The sequence below is a fragment of the Pan troglodytes genome, chromosome 18 (genome assembly GCF_028858775.2).
Source record: "Pan troglodytes isolate AG18354 chromosome 18, NHGRI_mPanTro3-v2.0_pri, whole genome shotgun sequence".
NCBI lineage: Eukaryota > Metazoa > Chordata > Mammalia > Primates > Hominidae > Pan > Pan troglodytes.
Genome location: NC_072416.2, coordinates 38,645,599 through 38,666,193, shown reverse-complemented (window position 1 = coordinate 38,666,193; position 20,595 = coordinate 38,645,599). Strand labels below are relative to the sequence as shown.

At 39.9% G+C, this 20,595-nt stretch overlaps 1 long non-coding RNA gene across 3 annotated transcripts in view; it reads left to right on the top strand.

Annotated features, from left to right (window-relative positions):
• LOC129137326 (uncharacterized) overlaps positions 1–17,135 on the top strand; it is a 32,382-nt gene extending 15,247 nt beyond the window's left edge. For 2 of the 3 annotated variants that reach the window (XR_010152593.1, XR_008539779.2), the window contains exons 4-7: positions 9,419–9,525; positions 10,405–10,730; positions 14,585–14,691; positions 16,580–17,135. This is a non-coding gene — a long non-coding RNA (uncharacterized LOC129137326). Of the gene's footprint in view, positions 1–9,418; positions 9,526–10,404; positions 12,161–14,584; positions 14,692–16,579 lie in introns of all 3 variants that reach the window. The other variant, XR_010152594.1, reaches the window with a different exon arrangement.
• The last annotated feature ends 3,460 nt before the right edge of the window (positions 17,136–20,595 follow it).

Here is a 20,595-nt window from a genome sequence, read left to right as displayed (position 1 = left end):
TTAAATGATGAAATGAAATAATGAAATGGAAATGAAATGGAAATGATAAGATGAGATGAAATGATGAGATGAATGATGAGATGCAATGATGAGATGCGATGATGAGATGAAATGATGAAATGATGAGATGAGATGAGATGTAATGATGAGATGTAATGAAATGAGATGAAATGAATGAGATGAAATGAAATAATGAAAGGAAATTGAATTGAGATGAGATGAGATGAAATGATGAGATAAAATGAGATGAAATAAGAAATGATGAGATGAAATGATGAAATGATGAGACGAAATGAGATAAGAGGAGATGATGAGATGAAATGATGAGATGAAATGATGAGATGAACTGATGAGATGAAATGAAATGAAATAATGAAATAATGAGATGAAATGCTATGAAATAATGAAATAAAATGAAATTGAAATAAAATTGAAATGAGATGAGATGAAATGATAAGATGAAATGATGAAATAAAATGATGAAATGAGATGTGATGAGATGAAATGATGAGATGACATGACATGAAATAATGAAATGAAATAGTGAAATGAAATTGAAATGAGATGAGAAGATACAAGATGAAATGATGAGATGAAATGATGAAATGATAAGATGAAATGAGTTGATGAGATGATGAGATGAAATGATGAGATGAAAAGATGAGATGAAATGATGAGATGAAATGAAATGATGAGATGAAATTAGATGAAATTAGATGAAACGTAATGAGATGAAATGAGATAATGAAATGAAAAAATGAAATGAAGAAATGAGGTGAAATTAAATGAGATGATGAAATTAAATGATGAAATGAAATAATGAAATGGAAATGATGAGATGAGATGAAATGATGAGATGAATGATGAGATGCAATGATGAGATGAAATGATGAAATGATGAGATGAGATGAGATGTAATGATGAGATGTAATGAAATGAGATGAAATGAATGAGATGAAATAATGAAAGGAAATTGAATTGAGATGAGATGAAATGATGAGATAAAATGAGATGAAATAAATGATGAGATGAAATGATGAAATGCTGAGGTGAGATGAGATGAAAGGAGATGAAATGAGATGAAATGAAAGGATGAGATGAAATGATGAGATGAGATAAAATGAGATGAGGTGAGATGAGATGAAATGATGAAATGATGAGATGAGATGAGAAGAAATGATGAGATGAAATGAGGTAAGATGAGATGAAATGATGAGATGAGATGAAATGAAATAAAGTGAAATGAAATGCAATAATGAAATTGAGATGAGACGAAATGAGTTAAACTGATGAGATGAAATGATGAGAAGACATGAGATGAAATGATGAAATGAGATGATGAGATGAAATGATGAGATGAAAAATGAGATAAAAATGATGAGATGAAATGATGAGATGAATTGAAATGAGATGAAATGAAATAATGAAATAATGAAATGAGATGAAATGATGAAATGAAATGATATTGAAATGAAATTGAAAGATGAGATGAGATGAAATGAAATGTTGAAATGAAATGATGAAATGAAGAGATGTGGTGAGATGAAATGATGAGCTGAAATGATGAGACAAAATGAAATGAAATGAGATTAAATGATGAGATGAAAAATGAGATGAAAAATGATGAGATGAAATGATGAGATGAAATGAGATGAGATGAATTGAGATGAGATGAGATGAAATAATGAAATTAGGTGAAATAATGAAATGAGATGAAATGAAATAATGAAATGAAATTGAAATGAGATGAGAAGAAATGATGAGATGAAATGTTGAAATGAAAGGAGGAAATGATGAGATGAGGAGATGAAATGATGAGATGAAATGATGAGATGAAAAATGATATGAAAAATGATGAGATGAAATGAGATGATGTGAAGTGACATAATGAAATAAATGAAATTAGATGAAATTAAATGAAATAATGAAAATGAAATGGAAATGAGATGAGATTTGATGAAATGATGAGATGATATGATGAGATGAGATAAAATGAGATGAAATGATGAGATGAAATGATGAAATGAGATGAAATGATGAGATGAAATGATGAGGTGAAGTGATGCACTGTCACGTGTGTGCCTATTCTTTTTCCCACCCAACAAAAATTATAATTCATTTTAATTTTATTATTTAAGAATATTCTTAAGAGTAGAAGGAAAAATAATGTCTACATTATGGGTTACAATCTAAGTATAAATAATACATAAATATATTAAAACTTACAAAGAATATGTTTTGGAATCAAATATACCATGCTTCTGTGATGACAGTTATTTCATGCTGGTTGTCACAATTTTACATGAAAAACTAATGAAAAAATGTTTTTAACTTTCTAAAAATAAGTTTCCAAAAGAGTTTTACATTCGAAATATGAAAAAGATGTCTTTGCGTTCCTTAATCTGATGAGATTTTCACAATCTGCACATGATAATTGTTAGATTTTTATTGTGTTGATAAATTGTATATCAAATAAAAATGTTATTACCTCTTAAATTAGGATTTTTATGTGATATAGGCAGAAAGGAAGGCAAGTTTTTATAACTTTGTCTAAATGAACTTTCTAAATGCCCGAGTATTAAAAGATAACGTCTATAAATCACAATGTATGTATTACTGTATGACCTAGGACCAATCAAAACCGTTACCTCTGATAACATTATATTGTGCCCAATATAAAATAGATATAATAATACCTCAAACTTAAATCCAGGCATTGTCATTGAATATCTTAAGAATATGCAGCAAAGGTGCTTTTAAAAATACAAGCTAGTGATTGTACTAAATTTGTAAATCACATAGGATAGTGGGTCATTTTAAGAATATTAGTTATTTCAGTCTATAAACGTGGATGTCTTTCCTTTTTTGTGTTTTCTTTAATTTCTTTCATTAATATTTGTCATTTTTGTTGTAGAAATCTTTTACTTCCTTGGTTAAATTTATTTCTAAGTACATTTTTGTAGCTATTGTAAAAGGAGTTGCTTTCTTAATTTCTTGTTTCAGCTAGTTTACTATCAATATATAGAAATGCTACTGATTTTTGTATGTTGATTTATATCCTGCAACTTTATTAATTTCATGTATCACCCTAAGAAGCTTTTGGTAGCATCTTATTTTTTTCCGTGTATAAGATCACATTGTCTTTAAACAAGGACAATTCGACTGTCTCCTTTCCAATTCAGATATCCTTTGATTTCTTTCTCTCACCTAATTGTCCTGGCTAAGACTTTCACTATGTGAAATATGATTGGTGAAAATAGGCATCCTTTTCTTGTTACAGTAAAATCTTTTTCTTGTTCACAGTAAAATCTTTCACCTTTTCCACACTCAGTATGATCTTAGCTGTAGATTTGTCCTTTATGTCCTTCTGTGTTAAGGCATATATTTTCTATACTAAATTGTTAAGAGGTTTTTTGTCATGTAAGAATATTTAATTTTGCCAAATGCTTTTATTGTGTTTATTAATTTGATCATATGGTTTTCAGTATATATCCAAAGGAAAGAAAATCAGTATATCAAAGAGTTACCTGCACTGCATGTTTATTACAACACTATTCACAATAGCCAAGATATGGAATCAACAAAAGTGTCCATCAACAGATGAATGGATAAAGAAATGTGACATACATATATAATGGAATATTATTTAGTTATAATAAAGAACAAAATCCTGTTATTTGTGGCAACAAGAATGCAAGTGGAGGGCATTATGTTAGGTGAAATAAGCCTGGCATAGAAACATAAACACCACATAACTACGTGTTCTCACTTATGTATGGAAGCTAAAATTTTTAATCTCGTAGAAGTAGATAGTAGAGTTTTGGTTACCATATCCTGGAAAGAGTAGGAGAAAGAAGAGTATAAGAAAAATGTGGTTAATACATACAAAATTACAGCTGGAGAGAAGGAAGAAGTTCTAGTTCTCTACAGCACTGTTGGGTGACTGTAGTTAACGGGAATTTATTGTGTGTTTTCAAATAACTAAAATAAAAGATTTTGAATATTCTCACTGCAAAGAAATAATACATGATTTAGGTAGTGGATATGATAATGACTGTGACTTGATCTTTATGCATTGCATAAATATATCAAAATATCACTCTGTACCCCATAACATGTACATTTATTATATGTCAAAGTAAATTTAAAAGAGAAAAAATGAGGTAAAGGTAAATGTACAGAATTTAATTACTTTTTCTTCTATAAAACCCAAGAGTCAGTACCAAGAAGAGTCAATTTATTAGTTTTCTAAAATAAAAAAAATCAAAGTCACCAAAAAAGAGCAATATCCAAGAAAACATTGAAAATGAAACACAACATTTAGTAAGAATAGAAAACTTGGGCACTGTATCACCCTGTTCCTAGATACCTATTTACTGATAGCAATTTAAATAGAATTGTATTCTATCTAATTCGTTTATACTCCCAGAGTTCGAAATTACATTTTACCTACAATAAATGAGATAACACTTGCAAATTATATGGTACTCTGCCTAACACACGTTAATAACTCAATACATGTTAGCAATAAACTTTTAGTATAGTAGTCAAAGTATTAATTTCTCACATTGCAAGTTCCTTCAAAGACATGAATACAACCTTTCTAGTGACTCCTTGTTCATCAAGATACCTCTTCAAATTATTCTATTTGTTTCATTCAGTATATTATCTGTGTATACCGATATGATATTACACTCTTTTTTTTTTTTAGATGGAATCTCATTCTGTTACTGATGCTGGAGTGAGGTGGCATGATCTCGATTCACTGCAACCTCCACCTCCCAGGTTCAAGCGATTCTCCTGTCTCAGCCCCCCAAGTAGCTAGGACTACAGGTGCACATCACGATGCCTGACTAATTTTTGTATTTTTAGTACAGTCAGAGTTTCACCCTGTTGTCCAGGCTGGTCTCGAACTCCTGACCTCAGGTGATCCACCCACCATGGTCTCCCAAAGTGCTGGGATTACAGGCATAAGCCACCGCACCCAGCCTGATATTGCACTCTTGGATTTTGAACACTGAATATCTTTTTGAAAGATTACACCTCTTTACCTCTTTGTGCTTCAGAAGTTATTTTCCTTCAAGTGTTCTCAGAGTCTAATGAAGAATGAAGTCATGTTTTATCACTTTTGTCCTTAAAGATTTCAGACATGCTGAAACTGATTGAAGTATCATTTGCTACCAGATAGATTAATTATCTCTAGTTGTAGGAGTGGATACATCTTTAATGGTATATTTTGGGTTATTGTCTTATTTTTGATGCAGTGTTCTATAAATAATTTATTAAACCTGGCATCCTTGGGTGAGCATGGATTTTTCAACTTTGGTGTTATATTGTGTTTGCTTTTAAAAACTGCTTTTGAGGCCGGGTATGGTGGCTCTTGCCCATACCCAGCACTTTGGGAGGCCAAGGTGGGAGGATTACCTCAGGTCAGGAGTTCAAGACCAGCCTGGTCAACATGGCAAAACCATGTCTCTACTGAAAACACAAAATTAGCCAGGCATGGTGGTACATGCTTGTAGTCCTAACCACTCAGGAGGCTGAGGCAAGAGAATCACCTGAACCTGGGAGGCAAAGGTTGCTAGGTTGCTGTGAGCCAAGTTCGCACCATTGCACTCCAGCCTGGGTGAAAAGAGCAAAACTCCGTCCCCCCCCCCCAAAAAAAAACCCACCCAAAACTGCTTTTGAATGGAGTTGTACATACAATCTTTATGAAAAAAATTATCAAGTGCATAAGTTCATATTAGAAAAACCAATAATACTCCAGGCACAAGTTAGTACTAAAAAAGTTATGTTGAATATTTTCTAATACAACATGCTTTTTCCCTTCATGAACGATTTGTGTTTTACTGAGAAGAGTCATTGTTTATGGTAGACATTAGACTACAGATGAATATGTACTTTAAACACTCTTAGTTGCTTTCTTAATTTTATATCTGCTGCTTTATGCTTCTGTTTATTTTCATTCTTTCCAATGTCCACATTCTAGTAAATTTGAATATTTTAATCCAAGTTTATATACTATTTAATATTGCTTGTATAGTTTAGTATTTTAAGACTCAAAAAGGTCTACAGAAAGAAGAAAAAGATCAACATGTTATTAATCATTTAAAGATCATTTTAAAATCTTTGACCTTTATATTTTAATGAATAAAATGTTGGTAGTTATTAGTATAAAATAATTTATGTCTTTTGGACTTAGCATCCAGTATTTCTTTTTTAATAAAGAAAATAATTATTCTCTTGCAATATACTATGTTTATCTGGGTTTTGAAAAATGATGTTTCCTAATATGAGAAAGCCATTTACATTTTTAAATCTACAAAGGCAAATGGAATGGTACTAAATTATTTACATAATAATGTTTAGGTGGTGGCCCTTATAACATTCTTTCTATACTTCCTACAGAGTTGGGGATATGCAATCCTAGAATATTTCTGGGAGCTAATCCTTTAGCTTGATGAATGAAACAAGACTTTTAAATAAAATTAAACTTTCAAATTATCCAGGTAATGGGCCTGTCTTTTAATTCAATGGATATGGAGCATAATGAATTATCCCCTGTTCATTGGGTAATAAGTTCTCATTCTTAACTTCTAATACTCAAAATGTCCTTTAATTTTTAATTTTCAATAGTCATATCATTATCCCTAGGTATTTTAGCTTCTATCTTAAATTCTAAAATAATTTTGAAACAGGAGAAAGTATTCTTTATTACTATATGTATTAAACATCATGGTTTTCAAATTTAACTGCAAATGTATCTTTTCATTGCTTCTTGGTGACGCCCTTCACCCTATCCATATTGTCACTACCAAGTGGTGATTACTTTTCAGGTTCACATACTTGTTCTTTAGAAAAATCTTCTCTGTGCCTTATAAAGAATATGATTGTTGGCATTCAAAAGCCAGCGAAGTATACATTATTAGCCTGTTGCCTAACTCATTTCTTTAAGAAACTACACTAATTACCCACATACTTATGTTTTTATTTCCTCATTATTTCTGGAGAAAACAAATACTGCTAACATGATATTTGTAAGAGAGAAAAAAGTCTTTTCTTGAAAAGTGCTGTCATTGTAGTACTAACTTACAGTATCAACTTCTTTATCAACTCCTTATACACTTTGTATTCTGAGAGAAATAAAAAAGCTAAAAGTGAAATGACTTTTTTTACTCTCCATATTATAAGCACCCATCTTGGTAATTTAGGGTCTTTATAGTTAGGGTAAGTTGTGTCATACCGAGGTTACAAAATAATAAGTATTTTGTCTCTTTGGGCCTTTCCTTATTCAGTAATACTGTCAGTTTGGCTTTTTTTCTAGGTCAACTTATTGATCTCAGTATTCTGAAATAATATGTTTACTATCTTTTGATAAGCATTTAAAATATTAGATTTATCGTTACTCTTCTGCCTTCATTGGGCTGGAAGAATAATTGTTTCTCTCACTCCACAAAAGCCAAGTTGCAGAGAAAAACACATAGACATTCAACTGCAAAGCAGAGAAACTTGACTATTTCCTGCAATTTTAAAGTGTATATTGAATAAAACCATCTTTTTATTTTCTTTTTTGCTCACTGGCAAATATTAACAACATCAAGTGTGTTATTATAATGTTATCTAGTTAAAAATCTCAAAAAGTTTTCATAATTACCATTTAAAAATATATAAATAGGTGACCTAATGTTAATTTTTATTGTCTGAGACCATGTCTGTTATTTCACTCTTTAAATTCAGTTAGTCATGCAGAACCTAGCACTTAGTGGATACTCAAAAATTATTTGCTGGATAAAAAAAGGTTAAACATGTAATATATACAAAATGTACTAGAAAAAATGCACCAAACAATTTTGTTATAGCAGTTTAATGTAGAATATTGCCTTTAAAAGATAATATAGTTTTCAGGTGTCTACAGTGATTTTGTAATATTTGTGCACATATAAAATAATATTTCCAAAAATGTAATCCAGTGAGGAAATATACTTTCTAAATTCTAGATTTATAATTTAGGGTTTAAATTATAAAATCATTAAGACACAAGTGAAATATAGTCAAATATCCCCTTGGAAAAAAATTAAGTGGCTTCTAAAGTGAGGTATTCATATATGTAATTTTACAATCCTCCAGTGATAGAATTAATTAAATACACCACCAAATTGAGAAGTGTTAAAAGAGAAGCACTAATAATGCCAGTGACCATGTAACATGGATTAAGCTACAAGTCATAGAAATGTGATGAGAAGCCTCAGCGCTGTAAAACAGAGGGTGGAGGAAAGCTTTTCCTCTCTCAAATGAGATTTGCCAAGTATACTTCTTGAAGAATAGGAAGTTGAAGTGTTCAGGACTTTTATGTCTATTCTACTTTGGCTTAGTTTACATGATTCTTAGTTTATTAGCCTAGAAATGGCCAAGAAAACTGAAGGCTCAATAATTAGTTATAAATATGAAATATCCCCAATTTTTAAGATAAAAACAACTTATAAATGTATTTGTCTGTAAAAATTGTGTATATTTTTACAGAACATCTATTTCTTTCTTTTTTTATTTTTTATTATACTTTAAATTCTAGGGTACACATGCACAATGTGCAGATTTGTTGCATATGAATACATGTGCCATGTTGGTGTGCTGCACCCATTAACTCATCATTTATATTAGGCATATCTCCTAATGCTATCCCTCCCCACTCCCCCCACCCCACAACAGGCCCTGGTGTGTGATGTTCCCCTTCCTGTGTCCAAGTGTTCTCATTGTTCAATTCCCATCTATGAGTGAGAACATGCGGTGTTTGGTTTTTTGTCCTTGTGATAGTTTGCTAAGAATGATGGTTTCCAGCTTCATCCATGTCCCTACAAAGGATATGAACTCATCATTTTTTATGGCTGCATAGTATTCCATGGTGTATATGTGCCACATTTTCTTAATCCAGTCTATAGTTTTTGGACATTTGGGTTTGTTCCAAGTCTTTGCTATTGTGAGTAGTGCCACAATAAACATACGTGTGCATGTGTCTTTATAGCAGCATGATTTATAATCCTTTGGGTATATACCCAGTAGTGGGATGGCTGGGTCAAATGGTATTTCTAGTTCTAGATCCCTGAGGAATGGCCACACTGTCTTCCACAATGGTTGAACTAGTTTACAGTCCCACCAACAGTGTGAAAGTGTTCCTATTTCTCCACATCCTCAGCAGCACCTGTTGTTTCCTGACTTTTTAATGATCGCCATTCTAACTGGTGTGAGATGGTATCTCATTGTGGTTTTGATTTGCATTTCTCTGATGGGTCTATTTATTTAAAACAAAGGGAGGGAAGTCTCATTTACATTAGTCTTTTTCATAGCCTTTTGAACTTTGCGATTTCTATGTTTCAGAACCTATTTCTTACAGTTTTTCTATGCTAAACTCTGTCCTGGTCAGTTCTAGAGTGTATGAAGAACCAAATGATGTAACTGTATGCGACCTGGCTGTAGTGGAACAAATTTGACTCTTAAGTATGCAGGCTCTAATTTTCCTGTCTGGTTTTGGTAAGTATTCCTTACACAGGTTTTCTCTTTGAGAATCTGGGATTGAGAGGTTGATGAATGAAAATTAATCCTTTCACTTTGTTGTGTATAGGTTTGCAATAATTAGGTCAGAGTGGAGTTTTAAGGTCATGGAGGGGGCTGATGACTTACAAATAATGGGCTCTGATTGGGCAACTACTCATCTGAGTTCCTTCCACTTGACCTAATTAAGCTTGTGAAATTTACACTAAGCCATGAGCTCATCTTTAAAAAGTTTTATTAAAAGATTTTCAGCTGTTCCAAATAGGACTTATTGGTGGAATGTGTTTTAAAGGATCACATCAGATGAATGAAAGGTATTTGATCCTTTGTTTCCTTAATAATAAAATGATGGCTTGGAAAAATAGGCTAGAGTCTAACCACAGTGCTATTATTAGGCTTTCTTGTTAAACATAGGTCTAAGCCTAAGTATGTCAATACAACAAATACTTACTGTTTCATTTCTAGTAATAAAAAAATAAAGTCTTTCTGGCATAAGGATGATTTTCATCTGGTTATTTTGAAACATTTTTGTAAAATAAATTTCCATCTCTAAAGAACATTTTTAATTTGTAAGGAGGGGTATGTCTCTGTGCACTGGAAGAGAGGGAGGACTAAATCACTGGGAAGTCTTATGATAAAGAAGCCATTGGCTTAAATCAGCAAAGCAAGCCATCCCTTGGTTTAAGGTGTTTTTCCTGGCCATCCTGTCTTGACTAGAACTTTACCTACACCTTCCTTTTTGGTTTAGGCAAATTATAATATCTAAACCTGAAGTCTCAGCTCTGTGTCTTTGAGATATAAATGTTCTACCACGTCTTCTCTGGAACCTGATAACTATCTATCTCTTTAAAATGCAAGTCTAGGGAGATGACTCATCAGAAAAAGAAGAAAAAAGAGGCATTTGGAAATTGTGCAAATTAAAGCAGCCCCTGATGCCAAAGTCTACACATTCCTGAGTGAGTCAGTTCTGGCCAGTTCTAGCTGGATCAAGAGAGCTCTGCTGGGCAAGCCTGAAGAGCACCTGGATGGCAGACACCTGAGGAGCCAGGTGCCTGAAACTTCCTCCACCTGCTTGAGGAGCGCTGAAGCCCAGGTGCTGGCTGGACAACCCCTTCTGGTTGCCTAAGCAGGTGGCAGGAGAAGGAAACAAGGTCAGAGGCAGAGTGTTGAACCCTGCCTCCCAGGTGGGTGGAAGATGCCTGTCGCCAAACTAGGGCCCAGCTTGCCGGGTGAGATGGGTGAACTGGTGATCCCCCGAGAGAGTGGACGTCAGAACTACATGGTCCTGGACCTCACCTCGGCCAGCGAAGGAGAGAGAGGGTTAATGTTAACTGCACGAGGCCCACTCTAGCCTTAAATTCTGAAATTCAAACCCTTCCCTTGGAGACAAAACAAACATGACAAGGAATTCTGACATCAGGGGACAAGAATCACAAGTTCCCTGGTGGGAGACTGAGGAGGCAGTGTCCTTCCTGCCCTTGGTCTACTGGCTAAGAACCTTCCTCAGCCTGACCTTTCCACATTGCACTTCCAGCTCTGTTTGCAATTTTCCTCCTTTAGTGCTGAGGGAATCCCAGTGTTCGATCCTGAAATCTATAGGTTCCTAATGGGTGGTTAAAAAAAAACCGCAGCGAGAGAAGCAGAAAATGTTTCCTCTTCCTGAAAAACTGTAGAAAGGCAGGCACCATTCTGGGTGAGGACATGGTCCTTGCAAATGTCTTTGTGTTTTTTTTTTATTATTTTTATTTTGAGATGAAGTTTTGCTCTTGTTGCCCAGACTGGAGTACAGTGGTGTGATCTCTGCTCATTGCAACCTCCGCCTCCTGGGTTCAAGCAATTCTCCTACCTCAGCCTCCTGAGTAGCTGGAATTACAGGCACCTGACACCACACCTGGCTAATTTTTTGTATTTTTAGTAGCGATGGGGTTTTGCCATGTTGGCCATGTTGGTCTCTAACTCCTGGCCTCAAGTGAGCCACCCGCTTCTTCCTCCCAAAGTGCTGGGATTACAGGAGTGAGCCACCGCATCCCACTGTGAGTGAGTGAGCCACTGCAAAAGTCTTTAAAGACAGCATGTTTCAGAGGCTGTGACGGTGCCCTGTGAACGTGCCAAATCTCGCAGTCCCGGGAGCTCTGAGGAGCAGGCCCAGCTCCTTGCCAGGCTGATGGTACTGAAACTCTGCTCTCCAAGACATAACCTGTTGGCCATGCAAGATTTCTTAATTGACTGTGGACCGTGAGAGTCTGCATCTCATTTTAATTAAGACAGGAAAAGAAAGAACAAAAGAGCAACTCCCAGGTTATAGAGAGACTGGATTTTAGTATAATATTCAAGTGTAGCGTTGCTAATAATAACAAACCTTTCCCCTCCCAAATGGTAAACACTTGCACTGCCTATTATACAAAAATTCAACCATCCTCTCTGTTCCCCCGATATCTCCTCCCCAGTGACCCCCCTCTCATGCGGCCTCATGAGCCTGGCCAGTGGTGAATGGCACTTTCATGGGCATGAGACTCCACGTGAGTGGGACTCAGCTGGGACCCCTCTCCACGTGGGAGCTGGAGAAGCCACCCTAGTACCAGCTTAAAGTGTCCGTGATGTCCCTGCTGCTGAGGTAGGGGCCGCCTCTGAGCTGGTCTCGGGGTGTGAGCTGCTGCTGGTAGTGGGCTCTGCCCTGAGGGCCTGGTGGCTGGTCGGAAGGGCAGGCACACATGGGTGACTCCCCAGGATCTCAGGCCACCTCCCCACCACAGTCCTGCACTGTGTGCTCCAGGCATGTGCTGAGTGCCTGGTCAATCACCAGTGCCCTATTGATCCCCGTCTCCAGAGAGATCATTTAGCGTCACTCCACAGAGGGGGAAACTGAGGCCCAGAGAAGTAAGGTGACTCTCCCCAGTCACAGGTCTGGTCAGCAGTAGGATGGGAGGCTAGTCCCTTGCTGTCTGACTCCCTGAGCCCACCCATATCCCAAGGCAGCCAACCTCTGCCCGCCCTGGCTCAGGCCCCGACTGGCCCCTGTGGTGGGTGATGTCTATCTTCCTGGCCTTTGTGCTCCCAGCCAACTGGGATGGAGCCTCCAGCTGGCATGACAGGTTGTAGCTACGGACAGAAGAGTGGCTGTGAGGCTGCCGGGGATCTCACCAGAGCCCCCTCCCAGGGCCTGTCCAGAGTGAGGTCTGGGTACCCCAGGCATTGCCAGACCACAGGATCTGATGTTGGCCAAGAGGCTATGGCCAAAGGCTTTCTGAGGCTGGCCCCCAGGGAGAGTTCAATCCTACTGTCCCAATTCCTGCCCTGGCCTTACCTCTCAGTCTCACCGAGCCGCTTCATGGTCCCAAACCAGGACCCAAAGTGCTGCTTGGGCTCAAGGTTGTAATTATTTGCAGCCAACTGGAGCAGCGGACCTCCTTGCTTACTTTGAATTCCTGGGTCCAGAGGGAAAAACTGGGTGGTGACAGGGACTGGACAGGGATGCCACAGGGGCCCTGTGGGGGTGTTAGATGGGGTGGTGGCCAGTCTTTGCTCATAGGGGACCCCCTCCTCCTCTCCAGTCCTGTCCCCTCCTGTTCTCAGAGCTGGCTCAAGCAGCAGCTCCTCCAGGAAGGTGTCCTTGGTTTCAACCTGGTACTCCCACCTGCAGGTCTTCCTGGAGTGTCTCCTCTTTGTCTGTCTCCCCATAAATCTAAGACGAGGGGGATGGATTTGCCCACTGCTACTCACCGTATGACTCTTGTGAGGTTGATCTGTCTCCCCTGCAAGGCCAACAGCTGAAGTCCATCAGAAAGGGTCATCTGGCCCAGAGCCAGCCCCTGCCCACCCCTGTCATGCTGCACCCAGGGTGCAAGACCCAGATCAGGTCTGGGTGACAGGAGGGGTATAGAGGGGCTGAGGCTCAGGGGCCTTCTAGCCTAACTTGTCTGGAGACAGTTGGGGAAACTGAGACCCCAAGCAGGGAGATATGGCTCCGAGAGATTATTCTCATTAACCTGGAACACTTTTGCAAGCTGTTAGGTATAGGAAGTCTGTCACAGGTAAGAGAAATGCTTTTTGAGAGCATGAGAGACAGAAGGGTTGTGACAATATTGAAACACCACTGTGCAGATTCACCAATTGCCACTCCAAGATTTGCCTCTGCTCTGATTGGTCGCTGACATTCAGATTGTCACCCAAATATAAGGACGTTAGCAGAAAGACTCATTCAATACAAGTGGACTCAGACATAGATAGGATTTGGGTTGCAAAAAGCCCCTTTTGTTCTTTTATTTTATTTTGGAAAAAACTGTTATTGTGAAAATTCACACATATATATAGAAAAAAACTCAATCAATGCAAAAGGATAGACAATGAACAAATGAATTCCCCTTCCACTCCAGATCCGCACCTCAGATCCAGACCTCCTGAGCCCACTTCCCCCATCTCATCACAGATCCAGACCTCCTGAGCCCACTTTCCCCATCTCATCACAGATCCAGACCTCCTGAGCCCATTTTCCCCATCTCATCACCAGTGATTTCTTGGGCTCTGCATTAGTTTTCTATTGCTGCTGCAACAAACAGCTACGGACTCAGTGGCTTCCATTTCTGTCTTATAGTTCTGGTTGCCAAAATTCCTAAGAGGATCTCACTGGGCTAAAATCAAGGTGCTAGCGGGGCTATGTCCCTTCTGGAGGCTTAAGGGATGAATCGGCTCCCTGTCTTTTCTAGCTTCTAGGGGCTCCAGCTTCTAGGTTTGTGGCCTTCTTTCTCTATCCTCAAAGCCAGCAACAGCAGGTGAAGTCCTCGCCCATCGTGCATCACTCTCCCTTCTGCCTCCTTCAACTTTTTTTTTTTTTTTTTTTTTGTATTTAGCGGGAACGAGTACAGGATTCTTACATAGTCAAAAAGCTCCTTATAGAGAAGCTCGGAACTTTCAATACAGCTTTGCCTTTTTTGCCATTTTAATTTTCCATTTAATTTAAATGTATTCTCTCATTTGACCTTCATACTCTGTGGAGAAATATTTCAATTTCGGCTTGTATTGACAAGCTGTTTTCACACAGCCCCCACATCACCCAACCAACCAGCAGAGATCCTCATTCCCATGAAACAGATAAAGAAACTGAGGCCCAGGGAGGCTAAGTCCTGCCAGGATCATTCACCTTCCAAGGTAAGGAGCCAGTTCCAGACCTGGGTTTGTGCAGCTCCAAGCTCCCCCGTCTTTCTACAATGCTAGATTTAGACTATAGCAATCTAGCAAGTGTGGCCACACAATGGTCAAGTTGGATTTAGATGATGTTCTCTATAAATCCATTCTCCTCTCCCGTGTAAGCAAGGCAAAGCACTCTAGGCCATGGGGAGTCCCTGAAGACTCGATGAACTGCAGTGGCCACATCAGGAGGTTGCAGGTTGACCAGAACTCACCGACACAGCAGGAGAGCAGCTTGGAACCTGCAACTCAGCCAAGACCCAGTGCCTTGGATTGGGGGAGAAAACATGCAGCCATTCCTCTCTCTCTGTTGGCTAGAGGGGATTCTGGCTTTTCCTGCCAGAGCCACCCCTTTCCCTCCTCCTAAAGTTGATGGTGGTTCTTTAAGGAAAGGGAGAAGTGCACGGTGTGATAGGGCAGGAAGAGAAGAAAACGGAGGAGAGGAGGGGACTTTCCCATAAGCAGGCAGAAGAAAAGGCAGCTGTGGTGTGTGATGGACATGGAAGCAGTGGTGTCCAATGTGAGGTCAGCCCTAGAGGAGAGACAGAGAGAGAGACAGAAAAGTGAGAGAGTCCTGACCCTTACGATTAACATGGGATCTGCCTGCAAATGCTGTTTAGGGCCATCGCCTCTTCCTGTACTGCTATTTTTTAGAGTGATGCTCCTGAGCCCCATGACCCAGTCAAATTTGATGACCCCTTCAGCCAGATTCAGTGCTGGGAGTCCAGTGTGATCTGCCTGGATCTTGCTGCATTGAGAACAGGCCAGATCTTGACACCAACACAGGGGCTGGATATGAACAGGCAACAGCTGGGTTTCTGAGTCAGAAAGACTTGGTTAATTGCTAATTGCTTAGGCGAGTAATTCAATTTTGTTCAGTCAGGTTCCTCAGCTATAAAATGCAGATGACAGTACTTATTCCTCCAGGTTGTGGGGAAAATGGAGATTCTGAGCACGATGTCCATTTCACAGAAAGGTACCAATTTGGTGGCTTATTTTCCTTTCTACCTTCAGAAGTGGCTATCCCTGCCACCCAAACAGACCCTCGACTCTCAAGTGGATGGGGTCCCATTTGCACAGGGGGAGAGCTAACAGCCTACGTTGAGTCTATACTTACCACTTAGTGAGCATGGTATCCACTCAGGGGCCTCTGTGGGCATCCGTCTCCTCTGCGGCATCTTTCCTCTCCACCGCTGGGCCTGCACATGACCCCCTCCTTGGGTTAGGCCTCTGATCAGTGATGACCTTGGTATGGTGGTGATGGTCATTCTTGGCACCAAATGAGCCAGTTATATCATCAGCTATTCAATAAAACACTAATCTAGGTGTCACCATGAAAGTATTTTGTGACATTGTTATGTACGTGTTGTTACAAATGTGCATGATGCATTTACTACAGCATAGAATTTTGCCTGGGTGCCAGCCTGAAGTCTGTCCGACAGATCATAGCCATGTTAGTCCCACAGTCACAGGGGCCAATGGATTAAATTATTTTATCTCCCTTGAGAACTAAAAATAAAATCCTAAGCCCCCTACCCGACTTAGCATACCCCCTTTTGGCCAACGGAACCTCAAATAAATCTTAAAATTCAGTTCTTGGCCATGACAGGACAGGAGGTCAGACATACCTCCCTGTACCTCATTCCCTCTTATGGTTTAGACCCAACGACTGAACAGCATTAATGTTAAAATAGAGATCATGAGACTGACAGAACAGACTCTTTGTGGCAATAAGACCCCAAATTATAAACAGGACCTAGGGCCATGCCAGGCAAGGGTTAAGTCTTGTACCCTACTCTTAAAGCATAAACTAGATTCTAACTACCACATGGTTTTTATTTTTCTCTAGAAGCCAAGCAAGCACTGGCTGTGACAGAAGCAAGATTAAAACAGTTACAACTCACCCAGTTCACAGACACTGAGTAACTGATCTCCTGCCCCACCAACCTTAATGACAGCTTTCACTGGACAAGGGACTGATTTCAGTAACTTTCTCCTTATAAGAGACCATCCTCCATGGACTGGTTCTGGCCAGTTTTAGAGGCTGTGCCTTTACAGAGGCTGAGTACCTTCATGTCCCTGCTTCACTTTCTGATGTGTAGGGCCTAATTATAAGACATTTAAATGTCAAGTCTCCACCCCAGAATGAACATGCATGTTTATTGAATATGCATCTGTTACGTCCTCTCTTATGAGTATTCTCATAAAATGATATAGCTCCTCTGATATCCTATTGAGTATGTATATGTAGCCAACTCATTCGGCACAAATTCCTGTCCTCTCCTTCCCTCCCTGGAAATGCCTGCCTCTGGCCTTGGCTGTAGGCCACACTTCCCAGCCTGTCATAAGGGCCACCTTGCAGGCTGCAAACCTTTATAAGAAATAAAGCTCTCTTTTCTAAGTTTATAAAATAGTGTGATTTTTCAGTCGATGCTCTCTTTCTACACACACACACACACACACAATTTATACAGAAAGAAATCTGGAGAATATATGTGGGAATGGATATTAAGTGTGTGGCACCATGGTGGAAGTAACATAAAGTTGGATTCAGCTAAATTTATTAATGTTGGCCCACTAAACAGAGATTCTGGATTCAGGGTTGTAGGTCAAAGCTTTAGAAAGGGCTCCAAGGGTTGGTTTGTTCAGTTACTTGGTTGGTTGCTTGCTTGGTTGGTTGGTGCTTGCTTCCTTGCTTGGTTGTTTTGTTGGTTTGCTGCTTGCTTGCTTATTGGTTGATTAGTTGGCTGTTTGCTTATTTGTTTGGTGTCTTGGTTGGTTGGCTGAAACAGAATCAGAGTTTACCTAAGGTACATAAAGTTGAGATGCCACAACTTCCTTGGTTTATGTGTACAGGAAGGTACGCAAAAACTCAGGGAGACTGGATTTATTATGTCAGACCTGCTCACTCACACTGGAGGGTCTACAGAACATACTTCTCACAACGATCGTGAGAAAGAATATTGTGAGAGGAGCCCAGTATCCTGGAAGAGCTTTGAGCTTGTGCTCTCAGTAGGCAAAATGTTAACAGCAGGAACTGCAGCCACTGGACTGGGATCTTTAAATAAAATGAGGATAATTGAATCCTGGGGTGGCAGGGAACATGGGCTGTCCTTAATCACCAAAGATGAGGTGGGTGTGGTCACCACAGTGGAAAGCAGTGTCAAAGCAGCAGTCAGAATGGTTTGACTCACAGAAACCCACGGCATTGTGTAGTCCATGGTAACCACAGGGAGAGCTAATGGGCTGTACCAAAGTCTTAGTTGTTCTTTAAAAAATGAAGAATTCCAGGTCAACTGAATAAAAGATTAACTCAAATTAATGAAACACAGATCTGAAACCCTCAATCATTCCCAGACTTGAGCCAGTTCACAGGCCACAACCCCTTAAGTGAAGGGGAGGCTGGGTTATCTTGGGGAAGTACGCTACTACATTGCCAAAAATTTACATTGTTAATCTTTTTCCCAGTCTTCCCCAAAGGGACCTACAGCCTTCTACCAGGATGACTGTGACTTAGAGAAAAGAAAATTCTCAGATATTTGGGGAATTACTGGACACAGGCTCTCATTTAACACTATTATCACTATGTTGCCTATGATGGATTCACGCCCCTGGGTTCAAGCAGTCCTCCTACCTCAGCCTCCCAAAGTGCTGGGATTACAGACATGAGCCACTGTGGCCAGCAGAGCTTTGAAACTAGAACATGGAGGTCCAGTGGTAAAGATTTGACAAGTCTGGGAAGAGATTGGGCCATGGCAATTTGGATGATTCTTTTTGTTTGTTTGTTTGTTTTTGCAACAGAATCTTGCTCTGTTGTCTAGGCTGGAGTGCAATGGCGCGATCTCGGCTCACTGCCACCTCTGCCTCCAGGGTCCAAGCAATTCTCCTGCCTCAGCCTCCTGAGTAGCTGGGATTACAGGTGCCCACCACCACACCAGGCTAATTTTTTTTTTTTTTTTTTTTTTTTTTTTTTTTTTTTTTTTTGAGACAGAGTCTCACTCTATATCGCCCGGGCTGGAGTGCAGTGGCGCAATCTGGGCTCACTGCAAACCCCGCCTCCCAGGTTAACGCCATTCTCCTGCCTCAGCCTCATGAGCAGCTGGGACTACAGGCGCCTGCCACCGTGCCTGGCTAATTTTTTGTGTTTCTAGTAGAGACGGGGTTTCACCGTGTTAGCCAGGATGATCTCGATCTCCTAACCTCATGATCCGCCTGCCTCAGCCTCCCAAAGTGCTGAGATTACAGAGATGAGCCACCATGCCCAGCCACACCAAGCTAATTTTTGTATTTTTTTTTTAGTTGAGACAGGGTTTCACCATATTGGCCAGGCTGGTCCCTGACCTTGTGATCCGCCCACCTCGGCTTCCCAAAGTGCTGCGATGACAGGCGTGAGCCACCGCGCCTGGCCAATGTTGATGACTCTAAACAGCAGCCGCTAATGTGAAAACCATCCAACTGGAAGCCCTGGCCTTGCCCAGAGGACACAGTCTGGGTGGTGGGCAGAGACTTCAGCTGCCTTCCAAGGCAAGCAGCTCCCTGCTGCCTGCTTGCTGGGGATTTTACTTACAGGGCAGAAGCTGGCAGGTGATTTGGGGGCAGGAATTGCTTCCTGGATGGTGTAGGATGAACCACACTCCCCAGGAAGGCACTCATCCTGGTGGCCTAACAGAAGCAGCCCTCACCCCAAAAGGCAATGCTGCTCCACTAATTTTATGGGGTGACTCCTTCTTGTAGGTTCCTTCCAGATTTACCAGAAAAACACAGAACATCTTTCCTGACAGGGCATTGGTTTTGTTTTTGAACAGAGAGATCCTTCTTTTAAAAAGTTAGTTTTTTCTTTTCTTTCTTTTTTTTTTTTTTTTTTTGTAATGGAATCAACCTAGGTCCTAAGCCTAACAGGTTATTATTATTATTTTTATGATTATTTTTTGAGATGGAGTCCCACTCTCTGGCCCAGGCTGGAGGGCAGTGGTGCGATCTCGCCTCACTTCAATGTCCACCTCCTGGGTTCAAGAGATTCTCCTGCCTCAACCTACAGAGGAGCCGGGATTACAGGCGTGCACCACCATGCCCGGCTAATTTTTGTACTTTTAGTAGAGATAGGGTTTTGCCATGTTGGCCAGGCTGATCTCAAACTCCTGACCTCAGGTGATCCACCCACCTCGGCCTCCCAAAGTGCTGAGAACACAGGTGTGAGCTGTCACACCCAGCCACAGGTTATTTTTGCTGATCTTCTCCCTCCTACCACCCTCCACCCTCAAAGAAAATGCAGTACATCTACACCATGGAATACTACGCAACCCTGAAAAGGAACAAAATCATGTTTTTTTTGTTTTTTTGCAGCAACACGGATGTAGCTGGAGGCCATTATATTTTTTAATTATTTTTATTATTTTTATTATTTTTTTCTATTCTACTTTAAGTTCTGGGGTATATGTGCAGAATGTGCAGGGTTGTTACATAGATATACATGTGCCATAGCGGTTTGCTACACCCATCAACCCATCATCTACATTAGGTATTTCTCATAATGTTGTCCCTCCTCCAGTCCCCCACCCTTGCAACAGGCCCCAGTGTGTGATGTTCCCCTCTCTGGGTCGATGTGTTCTCATTGTTCACTTCCCACTTATGAATGAGAACATGCAGTGTTTGGTTTTCTGTTCCTGTGTCAATTTGCTGAACATGAGGGTTTCCAGCTTCATCCATGTCCCTGCAAAGGACATGAACTCATCCTTTTTCATGGCTGTATAGTATTCCACAGTGTCTATGTGCTTTGTTTGTTTGTTTTGTTTTTTTGAGACCAAGTCTTACTCTGTTGCCCAGGGTGGAGTGCAGTGGCACGATCTTGGCTCACTGCAATCTCTG